General features: G+C 41.7%; 1 protein-coding gene across 1 annotated transcript in view; it reads left to right on the top strand.

Moving 5' to 3' along the window:
• LOC122802144 (glutamate carboxypeptidase 2-like) overlaps nucleotides 1-12633 on the top strand; it is a 1578923-nt gene that overhangs the window by 355265 nt on the left and 1211025 nt on the right. The window lies entirely within an intron of this gene.

Below are 12633 nucleotides of genomic sequence, written 5' to 3'. Positions count from 1 at the left end.
AGGGTAGAATTTAGGAGCATTTATAGGATATAAAGAAGTGTAAACATAATGGTGCTCTTTACAGACACTTCATGAAATGAACCAATTTTAAAAGGTTTGTTTGTTGGTTGTTATCTATTTTTTTGTGTGTGTGTGTGATTGACCAAGTCATTATTAATGAGATGGATGGATTTCAACAATCTATTGGAGCAAAAGGAAACTGTTTGGCAACTGCATTTTAATGCCTGTAATGAACCTGGTATAAATGATTACCTTTCATTGCTTAGTATTCTTAAGGATAGGACTATGGAATTTTGAAATGAATTGTAAAAGTTGTGATTTTATGCTAGTGTTTTATATTTATTGATTGTTTTTAAGTAATAAAAGTGTACATGTAGAAAAGTATAATTGTAATATTACATATTGCATTGGTTTATGAGAAATATGAAGAATTATTTAAATGGGTGGGGATAGTCACGTGTGTATTTGTGATGAATGGTTCAATTTGATTGGTTGCTAGTAGTATATGTTTGTTGGATTTCATTGTTATTTTAACTCTGATGTCCCTGAAGGTTTTACAGGATGAAAGGCGACATCCACCCTGGGCATAAGGTGTTAGGGGACACAGTCATGAAATGATGAATGATCAGAAGTGCAGTACCAACATTTATTTCCTTACCAACATTTCTGAATGCCAATAAGGAAATAAAAGCTGGCATTGCTTTTGTAGTTAGGACACAGTATTGAAGTGTTTCAGTGCTTGTGTATAATCTAAACTACAGTAACCCAGTCAAGCGGTTTGCTTTTTTTTTTTTTTTTTTTTTTAAGTAGGTAGTGCTGCTTTTGTTTTGATCCTCAATTTAAAGTTGAGGGGCACAGATCTGGAATAATGGACATGGACCTAGTTTGCTCCTTTGTTAAGGAATGCCAAATAGAGGAATGGAACTTTTTTTGCCCCCTCAGAGCAAAGAAGCATAGGAGTGGCACCAGGCACTAGATAGTTATCTATGTCTTCTGCTACATTAAATGTATTGTCCAGCCTTTGAAAGGATTTCCATCCAGGAAGGATGAAACCATTCTGCTTGGGAATGCATCCTAGCAGTAAACTTCATGGTGGAACCTCTCCATGCACATATGAACATTCCTAGCCCAGGGTTATTTGACAAAAACAAGAAAAGTTTACTTGCCTGGACTGGAATCACTCTAGAGGCAAAAGTTTCATGAATGGTCCTTTTTCAGATCCTGAATGGTAATGGGCGGGTATTTGATCCGAAATATATAGCCATCTTTTGGTTATACATCACCCGGCTTAATAGCAAGGTATGTACATAAGATATTTTAATGATTGGTAGAGTTAAGTGGAACTTACCAGCTACTCTAAAATGCTGGGTATGTAAAGCACACCCTCAAAATGCAGATAGCTTTTTGACACTGATAAAGAGAATGTTTGTTTATTTATTCATTCATTCATTCAGTTTGGTAGCCAAGGTAGAGCACTGATCCAAATGCACCTCTTTCATTCTCACTCTGGACAAGTATAAATGACAGTAGACAAACAAGCTAACAAGAAGTATCATGAAAACAGACAAAATGTTGTGCAAAGATAACAGTGAATCAATAACAGTTATAATGGAGAACACATTACAGGGGGTAATGGGACATGATTGTTAGAAGAAGGGAATAAAATAGTGGAGAGAGAGAGCCCAAACTGTAAAACATACACAAAAGTAAGGTAAGGGCACAAATTAAATGTATACAATATACACAGTGTGGAAGAGATGTCACATATTAGTGTAGGGAAATAATGTGAGGAAGACAAAGGTGCCTGACTGGTGAAGGGGATTAGGCGATATGTCCAGAGGGAAAGCATTTGCAGATTGACTCGGACTTGGCATGATATTTAAGATGAGCATGAAATGATGGATACAAAGTTGGGGCTTTAAAATTAGTAGGGAGGGATTCCCAGAGTTTGTGGTGTACAATAGAAAAGGCGTGGTTAGTGCAATGAAGTCTTGTTCTGGGACATTGAATAAGTGGACCAGAGTGCTTAATTTTGTAACTGAAGGGTTCTCTGAAGGGACTGGAGGCTCAGGGAAGGAAAGGAGTGTTCTTTGAGGAGCTTGTAGAGTGAGGATCCAAAAAGCTAATTGGCACATTGTTGGACAGGTAGTCAATTGGCTTTATTAAACATAATAAAATAATGCTCATTTCTGGGTGAGCGAGAGTAATTAAATGGCGGATAGAATTGCTTGTAGTTTAGATGATAGAGGAGTTTTTCTTATAAGTTGCTCCAGCCAGTAGAAGCCCATATTTAAGCTGTGCTGGTAGAATTCCTTCATCTGTGATATTTCTGCTTGGTCTGGATAGAAAGGGGGAAATTTTATAGGACCAAAATAGGAGAGAATGTTCTTCTATATTTATTCTAGATGAAGGTGAAAGGTCAGTGCAGATCAAGCCACATGCAAAGGTATTTGAAGGAAATGACTTGATCAATGGGCCTGTGACATCCTTCCTCTGGGACAGTAATCAGGGTGCCTCAGTCCTCGACACTGACACCGGTGTGGGACATTCACTTGGAATCAAAATAGATACACATTTCCACATCAGCTGTCTGCACCAAACACAATTTCCCTTTAAGAGCACAAAGGGAACACGCAATCTTGGGGCTGGGTTTCCCTGTCTCTCTCTTGGGCCACAAATAAGACTCCCCACTAACACAGCTGTATAGTTGAGTCCTCAGCCAAGTGTTCCAATCAGGGGTGTAGCTAGGATTTTCAAATTTGTACTGACAGCTCTCAAACTGCTACCCCCCTCCCCAGCCAAGCTCGGCCATTCTAAGTAATTCACGGTTCGCTCTTTTAGTGTCGATGAAGAGGCATTCGCTGTAATGCCTCTTCAGTAATATAATATAAATTCACTCAAACTCGGTTCCTTGAATTGAAAATTAACCTGAAATGTCAGTTCTTTGAAAAATGCAGCATGGTAGTTGGGGTAGAGACTTTATGCTTTTGTTTTCTGTAACTAAGGTACAGGTTTTGAGCTTGAGTAAATTACTAACCACCTGCTACCACTAACTAGGATGTTTCATTCACACACACCCCTACCTACCTCTTAGTGCAAGAAATATGGACAAAGCCTAAAATAAACAGGGACAGATATTAAATAATGTTCTCGTGAACTTAGAAAGTTGCTAGAATAACAGGATTTGTGCTAGTATGAATTTTTCTAAAGGACATGAAGTCTGAAGCTCAAATGTCTGTCATTATTTAGCAACTTCAGCCTTCAATGATTTTCTAGAAAATCACAAAATTTATGAGGAACAGACAAAAAATATGGGGCAAAAATCTGGACATTCTGCAAAATGTAGACAGTTGAGAGGCATGCTACCTACCACACACTCACACACACACACACACACACACACACACACACACACACACACACACACACACACACACACACACAACCTCTCACAGCAACAAACTCATAAATAAAACTGAGGCAAAGGCCCAAAAATAAGGACATTTTTTTTAAATATTGCTCTTATAAACTTGGAAAGATAATAGAATAGTAGTAGGTCTTGCATCAGTACAATTTTCTGAAAGGTATGAAATCTAAAACTGAAATGTCTGCATTATTTTCTAACTTCAGTCTTTAACAATTTGCCACTAATTTGCCAGAAAACTGCAATTTTATGAAAAACGGACCAAAAATGTGATGCAAAAATATAAAATTGCCAGACAATACAGCTGGGAACCTGTCAAAGGAGGGACACCATTTTAATATGAGCACAGTTAACTTAGAGCAGCTGAAAAAATTAGAGAATCTACATGCATTTCTGAAATAAAAGTAATGTATAACTCTGATCATTACAGTTATTTATAAAAGTAAAGTAAACCCTCTATGATGTTCATCGTGCATACAGCTGCAGTAATGACAGATGGGTTTTCAGCCGTCAGGCGGTCCCTCGGTCGGCCGAATTCCAAAGTCTTGGTCCGGCGTCGGTTGTTGTCGCTTACTCTTCTGACGTCAGGAAGGCCAGAGTATATAAGACACAGCCGACGCCATGTTCCCCAGTCTTTTTTGCCGCGCGGTGCCCGAAGCAGAAGCAGTTCGCAAGTGCCGGTCGGCCAGCTCCTGAATTATGGAAATATTTGGAACCGAAGTCTTCATTAAAGCTAAGTACCCCGTTGGGGAATCTTTTCTTGCCTCAGACCGATGTTAGAAAAAGTTAATAATTGTATTTCTTGTGGGAAGCAAATACCACATAAGGATTTCCATTCCCTCTGCATACCTTGTTTGGGCCCAGACCACAACGTCTCGGGCTGTCGCTTTTGCGCTACCTTCAATAAACGCACTATCAAGCGTCGGGCGGAGTTCGCCCAACACTACTTTCGTAAAGCTTTTGATTATAAAATGTCGCCGGACACTCCGACTACCGCTTTACCCAAAAACGCAAGGAAAAGGACCGACATGCGAGGTCCGGTCTCCACCGACACCACCAAACAGGCTCCACGTGGTCCGATTCTCAGTGAGACGCCTTTGCAGTCCCTGACTACCGACGACACTCCTTCGGCGGTGTCTTCTGTACCCGCGACCGCTGGGTCATCGGCCCTTTCCCAGACTACAACCGAAGCTCCAGCTTATACCGAGCCTACTAATGTGGACAGATCTACATCCACTCAGGGTGTATTCAGACCTTCAACCTCCTTTTCTATTAAGGCCTTTACCAAGTCCAAAGCAGCCAGGCATCATACTAGGCCTGCTGCACAAGGCCCATCTCCTGGACCCATGCCTAAGAAACAGATGCTTAAAATGGCTGAGGATCTTATTACTCTTATCAGAGGTTCTCAGCCCCCCTGAGACCCAGAGTGGAGGAAGAATCCCTCTTCTGATCAGGGATCCATTATGTCAGAGCATTCGATGCTGAGGAACACTCTCTTATTCCCTTTTGAGGATTCGGATGCTGAGCAGTCTATTCCGTCTGTATCCCCCTGAGGATTTTTCTTTGGGAAACCTTACACACCCTGAGGAACACTTCCATTGGGAAGGCCAAGACTTTTCAGACTCCAAGAAAGGCTTAGGGAATTTCTTTGGTTACCTCAGCACAGACCCTGGCTATTCCCCTGTCTTGGAGGTACTGGATGATGTCTATTCGAGGCTTGTTTAATCCGGATTCACTGCCTCCTGCACCAGTTAAGCCTGATAGATATTACAGAGTACCCAGTTCTCACCAATTTCTCTATAAAGGCCATAATGCTGACCCTGAAACCATTTCACAAGGCCCTAAGGGAATAAGGCCTCCACTTCCAAGAATCCATTACCTGCAGAAAGGGAATCTAGATCCCTTGAAAGGTGGGGTAAGAAGGTTTATACCTCGGCCACCTTTGCCATGAGGGCCTTAAACTGCCAGTTTCATATGATTAAATACCAACAGTTCCTGTTATGACAATTAAAAACAAAATGTCTCAACCTGAACAACCAGATTTAAAAGAGTTACAGGATATGATGCATAGTGCAGAACAAGTGGGTAAACACACTTTACAATGTGGTTATGATGCCCTAGAGGCCTCCAGTAGAGCGGCTGCTACAGGATCAGTCATTCAGACATTCCTGGCTTAGAGAACAAAATCTGCCTAATCATGTGAAAGCAAAACTTCTTGATGCACCTTTACAGAAGGATGTTCTTTTGGTACCAATGCTGAGGATATATTACGAAAAATGGAAGAGAAAGCCAAATCTATGCAGACTGTCAAAGCTTTCTTACAGGTTCAGCCACCACGATTTAGCAGGAATTGGCCATCAAAAAACTGGTCCTTTCCAGCCACTGACAAGCTCCAAAGTGGCAGATACAGATGTGGAAGGGGCAGAGGGCAATCACAAGGGTCTTATAGAGGCAGACAATGGCAATCTCCAGCACAAAGAGGTGGTGAAGACAGTGCACAACAATACAGGAAGCAAACTCAATGACTCCCTCATTTCCATGCCAAGCAAGTCTCAACTGGCAGCACCTTTGGGAGGAAAACTAGCATTATTTGCAAGCAATTGGCATATTGTCACAACAGACAAATGGATACTGGACATTATAAACAGAGGCTACAAATTTCAATTTCACACTTTTCCAAAAATGAGAGGCATGCCAAACCTACCACAAAATCAAAGGGTAGAGGCACATCTGCAAATTTCAAAGCTCCTAAACATGAGGGCTATACAATAGGTACCTACGCACCAGCAAGGCCAAGGTTTTTATTCAAGGCTTTTCCTGGTACCAAGAAAAGGAACCGACTGGAGACCCATTCTGGACTTATCAATACTAAACACATTTCTACTCGTGCCAAAATTCAAGATGCTCACATTACAGCAACTTCTTCCCATGCTGGGCAAGGAGTTTTGGCTGGTAACATTGGACCTCAAGGAGGCATACCTGCATGTCCCAATCAGACAAAGCTGCAGAAGATACCTCAGATTTCTTGCAGGTTCAATCCACTATCAATTCTCTGCATTGCCCTTTGGCTTATCTACTGCCCAGAGTATTCACAAGTGCCTGGCATCAGTGATTGCATATTGCAGACAACAAGGGATACAAATTTACCCTTATCTGGACGACTGCCTGATCCAAGCGGACAGCAAACATATACTACTGGAACATCTGGCATATGTGACACAGTTACTGCTTTCTCTGGGATACACCATCAACAAGGAGAAATCAAAGCTAACACCTTCTCAGAAAATAACCTTCCTGGGTGCCAGCTTGGACACAAACACCCAGATGGCATACCTTACGCCAGAAAAACAAGGGCAATTATCTCAGTACTTCAAAATACTAGCAAAAAACACCAGGCTTACTGCAAGGAAAATCCTGCAGGCTCTGGGATTCATGGCATCTTGCATTCTTCTAATCCCTTGTGCAAAGCTGCATATGAGGAAACTTCAATGGTACCTAAAAAATCTATGGTCTCAACACAGTCACAGCTTGGAAGCAATCATTCCAATAATTCGTGTCTACAAAAGGAATTTCTATGATGAGCCCAAGCATGTCAACTAAACACAGGACTCCAATTCTGAAAGCCACAAGCAAAACAAGACATAACCACAGACGCCTCAGATTACGCCTGGGGCACATGAAGGACAGGTGCATTCAGGGCAGATGGTCCCAAAAGGAAAAGCACCTGCACATCAATCAAAAAGAAATGCTGGCAGTAATAAATGCAATTACAGCTTTCAAGGACTTCCTGCATTCAGGACAATTGCTCATAAGAACAGACAACACCACAGTAATGTGGTACATAAACAAACAAGGAGGAACTCACTCATACCCCTTGTGCAGACTAGCCATGACTCTTTGGAACTTGGCTCTAGAAAGACAAATCGAACTTCAAGCACACTACTTGCCAGGGACGGAAAACACACTGGCAGACACTCTGAGCAGAAATATGACAGATCCACACGAATGGAAACTACATCCACAGGTGTTTTCGGAGATAGTCCAAGCGTGGGGGATGCCAGATATAGATCTTTTTGCCTCTCACAGAAACCATCAATTGAAAAGGTTTTGTTCAAGGACTTTCCATCCAAGGGCCTGGAAAGTGGACGCCCTTTCATTCAGTTGGACAACATGGACAGTTTATGCATTCCCACCTCTGCCTCTTCTGCCCAAGGTACTTTTGAAAGCGAGAACAGACAAACCGAGGATGATACTGATTGCTCCAGACTGGCCAAGGCAACACTGGTATCCACTCCTGAGGAGTCTAACACATACTCCTCCCTGGTCCCTGCCTCTAATACCTCTCCTGCTGACGCAGAACAACTACAAGACCCTACACAGCCAGCTGAAAACACTCAACCTCGCTGCATGGAAAATCCCTTAACACCACATCAAACTCTACTCTCCAAGGAGGTGCAGGATGTCATCTTGGAGGCCAGAAGACCATCCACTAGAAAAGCTTACTCCGCAAAATGGAAGCGGTTTTGCTGTTGGAATGAGAAAAGAGGACAGGACCCTAGAAAATTGAACTTACCTCAGGTTTTACAGTACCTAGCTGAACTACTGAGCAGTGGACTTTCATTTTCTTCAATTAAAATACACGCCTCAGCCATCTCTGCAGAATTCAACACGGATCCTCCTTTATTCTCACATCCACTCTTACGGCAGTTCCTCAGTGGGGCTAAGAATATCAGACCTCCAAGGAAACAACCAATACCAGCCTGGGACCTTAATTACATACTAGAAAAATTAACTTTGCCTCCCTTTGAACCTGCTGCTACAACAGATCTACAATATTTGACCTGGAAAACAGCTTTACTTCTGGCCATCACTTCAGCTCGCAGGGTTTCTGAACTCCAGGCCCTCATGGCAGTGCAGCCATTCCTCATCTTCCATCAGGACAGGGTTTCCCTTCGCACCAACCCATCTTTTATGCCTAAAGTGGTCTCTAGGGTAGCCTTAAACCAAGCCATACATCTTCCTACCTTTTATCCTAACCCTCAAAACAAAGGGGAGAGGCTGCTTCACTCTTTAGACATCCACAGGCAGCTACATTACTATTTGGACAGAACAAAGCCCTTCAGGAAATCAGACCAACTTTTTGTGTCCTATGCTGTAGGGGCTCCAGGGAAACCAGTTACCAAACAGACCATTTCCAAGTGGATTGGCCACTGCATACGGTTTTGTTACTCTTATCATGGGAAACCTGTCCCCACTGGTATCAGATCTCACTCCACCAGGGCAACAGCCACCTCTACAGCCTTCCTCAGAGGTGTGCCTACTAAGGATATCTTGGAGGCAGCCACTTGGAGTTCTGTACATACCTTCACAAAACACTACCATCTGCCTTTATACTCCAGAACAAGAGCAGGCTTTGCCACTGCTGTTTTGCAGGGCATTCTGGCTCAACCCAGTTCCTCATAGTACCTACCACCCTATGCATAGCTTTGGGACTCTACCCATCTGTCATTACTGCAGCTGTATGCACGATGAACATAGTACAGTTTTGTACCTACCATAAATGTAGATGTTCGAGTGCTGATACAGCTGCAGTACAGGTTTCCCTCCCTCCTTCCCCACTTGGCAAGGGCATGGGGCCTAACAACCATTTCATACCTCCGAACTGGGTTATCCTGCTATGTTTTATTTGCTTGCTTACACTGATTTTGCATTTCTTTGCATAAATTACACTTGTACAAAAGCTTTATTTATGTATTGCCTTCCTTTTGGGGGCACCTGACATCTGGGGCAAGAAAGACTGAAGAACATGGCGTCGGCTGTGTCTTATATACTCTGGCCTTCCTGACGTCAGAAGAGCGACAACAACGACGCCGAACCAAGACTTTGGAATTCGCCGACCGAGGACCGCCTGACGGCTGAAAACCCATCTGTCATTACTGCAGCTGTATCAGCACTCGAACATCTACATTTATGGTAGGTACAAAACTGTACTTTTCTTCCAAAATTGCTATTTTGTGGAGGGATCATAGGGGAAGAGCAACATTTTGAGCCAAAATCAGGGACAGTTGAGGTTTGGCTATGCCTAATTCTATAAAGCAATTTATTTGCATGTACCTCTCAACCTGTTAATGCAATAAATCTGGACAAGGCCAAATATATTGAGGGAACATATAAACAGTACTAAAAATTGCTCTTGTATAAACTGGGACAGTTGATAGAACAGGTCTTATTTTAGCATGCATTTTTCTGAAGGTTATAAAGTCTGAAACTAGTGTCATTATTTAGTGACTTCATTCCTAAATCATTTGCCAGAAAACCACAAATTGAGGAACAAACCAAAATAAGAAGCAAAAATCTATTCATTCTTTGAAAATCTGGACAGTTGGGAGGTATAGTTCAGCTGGGGCTGTCTAAGTTTGCGCCCTTCCCTCACAAAACCATGGTCGAATGGAGCCTCCCCCTGCAGCCATTCCAATGATCCATTACTGTGCTATTTCACTCCATTTACCATAAACACTAATGTGCATACTGATTTACTTCTATGATGATTTGAACTTCATTTGAAAGTTTTATTTTGCATTTTACAGCACAAACACTAAGACATCTGCTAAACAAACTTGGCATTAAAACTTCTCTGCCCTTGAAACTCACATTCATTGAAACAACATTAAAACCCACATTCAAAGAAAGATGCATTTTACCCATGGCAGATAAAAATTAATTCTGGGCTGCTTTTAAATCATAGGCCCCTTGCATATGAAACATACATGTGCTCTTTGATACACCTTCCTATTGCTTTGAACATTTTTCCAGTAAACAATGAAACAAAACTGCCCAATTCAGAACATTTCCATCATAAAAGTCTAGTCAAACTTTTACAGTCCACCATTATCAGTAAATAATATGCACAATCTCTGAAGTAGTAAAAAAAGTCATCTAAATAATTCCACGTTAAATAAATATAACTAATGAAGAGGTTGCTGCTAGCAATCACCTTTATATTTCATGACTTCACCGAAAAATAAAGTGCCTAATGCCCCTGAGGAATAAATTGCCTAAATTACATTAATAATAAGCTAGTAATATTGCAATAGGAAATGGATGGCAAACTGATAACAGGCTCATAGTTAGTGTCTTAACTTTCAGTACAGCAGCATTCACCCCTTATGGGAGTAGAACCAACAACCTTCTGCATTAAAAGCAAGTACACAACATTTTGTGCTACTAGCAATGTGAGCTGACTTGGCATAATCAGCACTAAACTTCTCTTCCCCTGCAGCTCTCAGCTCCTTGTAAAATCTATGCAGTACTCAACTACATCTCAACTTCGCAGCACAAGAAGTCTGGAAAAAGCCAAATTTATTGGGGTGGGTCAAAAGGGCAAAAAACAGGAACACATTAAACATTGCTTGTATAATCTTGGAAAGCTGCTAGAATAAAATGCTGTGTTACCATCATACATTTTACTGCCAAGGTCACTGTGCAAAATAGTCAGAACAACATACCACTATGCCAAATCACCTGCTTTGTGAGAGAGAGTTAGACTGAAACTTAAATGGCTATCATTTAATGAATTCAGTTCTCACCATAGCTGTCAACCTCTTAGCACAAAACACCTGGACAAACCCAGTAATGAGGGAATACAGCCCTCAAACATATTCAGTGAATTCAGTTCTTGCCATAGCTGTCAACCTTTGCACAAAAAACCTGGACAAAGCCAATAACAGGGTATTACAGTCCCAAAAATAAGGACAAATTTCAAATAGTCATAAACTTAAAAAATTGCTATAAAAAAGGTTGTGTTAGTATATATTTATTGCTAGAATAAAAAGTTGTTTTACTATGTCACAAACACAGGGATAAGATGCAGACTCCACACAGAAGGCACCCCAGCCAAGAATCAAACCTGAAAACCTATAGCTGTGAGGCAACAATACTGCCACTGCACCATCAAATATATAAGGAAGTAAACATTCAGAAACCTGAAGTCTGAAATTTAAATGCCTGTCAATTTGTTAATCAGGACAGTCTGACTTGGAACAAAAAAAAAAATTCTCAGCAGAGGCCCACGTAAAAATAATGCTGACATGTCTTTGTAACATGGGAGGACACAAAAGCAAACCCACACAAACACAGGGAGAAGATACAGAGCCCCACCCACAAAGAAGGCACCCCAGCCAAGAACCAAACCCAAGAACCTACAGCGGTGAGGCATCAATGCTACATTGCTACCACTGCACCATCAAATTTCAAGCATTGCAGTATTTAAAAAACATAGATACCATACAGATATTGATCAGATCAAATATGAGGCAAAAATCTGCAATTTTTTTACAAATGGTGGTGGGTAGGGAATTCAGGTCTTTAACACCTGCATACAAGGTACAGGGTTCAAGCCTGAGGTATTCCCTACCACACCACCATGAGTAATCGGGGCATTTACACACACACACACACACACACACACACACGCACACACGCACACACACTTCGTATTACTCACCAACCCTCTCGGTTGCAGCAAGACCCTTCTAACTACAGTCCTTGAAGTGAGACCGACATAACGCTTAAATCTTCCCGCTCGTGTACATCCAACATAACGGTTGAATCCTCCCGCTCGAACTGGCCGGAAATACATGCGCGGTGAGCTCCATTCCGACTGGCTGCCCTGATGAGCTGACGTCATCGTGCAGTAAAGCGCGAAAAGGTGAAACTTTAAAATGCTACCCCCTTCTACATACGTTGTACTGAAATCAGTACAGTGCGTATGCCTCCTGACGTCCCTGGTTCCAAGCCAAGTCCTGCACCACTCTCTCTTTGAGACTAGTGCTCCATGTCCCTGCTCCAAGTGGCTGACACACACCCTTTTTTGAGATTTTGTTTTCACACACACACACACACACACACACACACACCTGTGAAAGGCTAGCACAGATTTACCAGCTATAGCCCCTCTGCTAGACTATAAGGTAGATACTGCCACCAGAACACTCCAAAGCAAGCTATGGTAAGGCTCTTACAAGGGTGCCCAGTTATACTGAGTAAAACTGATACAAATGGTAGTGTTTGACCAATGCAGCAAAACTTTTAGAAGCAGCCACAGTGTTACCAAATAAATACAAGTACTCTCAAAGATTAAAATATTCTTTAGAAGACCAGCCACAATGAAAAGTTAAAATGTATTTAATAATAACGAATAAAAAAACATG

This window comes from Protopterus annectens, chromosome 5.part0 (assembly GCF_019279795.1).
Source record: "Protopterus annectens isolate FY-2018-M chromosome 5.part0, PAN1.0, whole genome shotgun sequence".
In the NCBI taxonomy this organism is placed as follows: Eukaryota; Metazoa; Chordata; order Ceratodontiformes; family Protopteridae; genus Protopterus; species Protopterus annectens.
The sequence above is the reverse complement of the archived record's forward strand: the minus strand, read 5'-3'. Positions and strand labels throughout refer to the sequence as shown.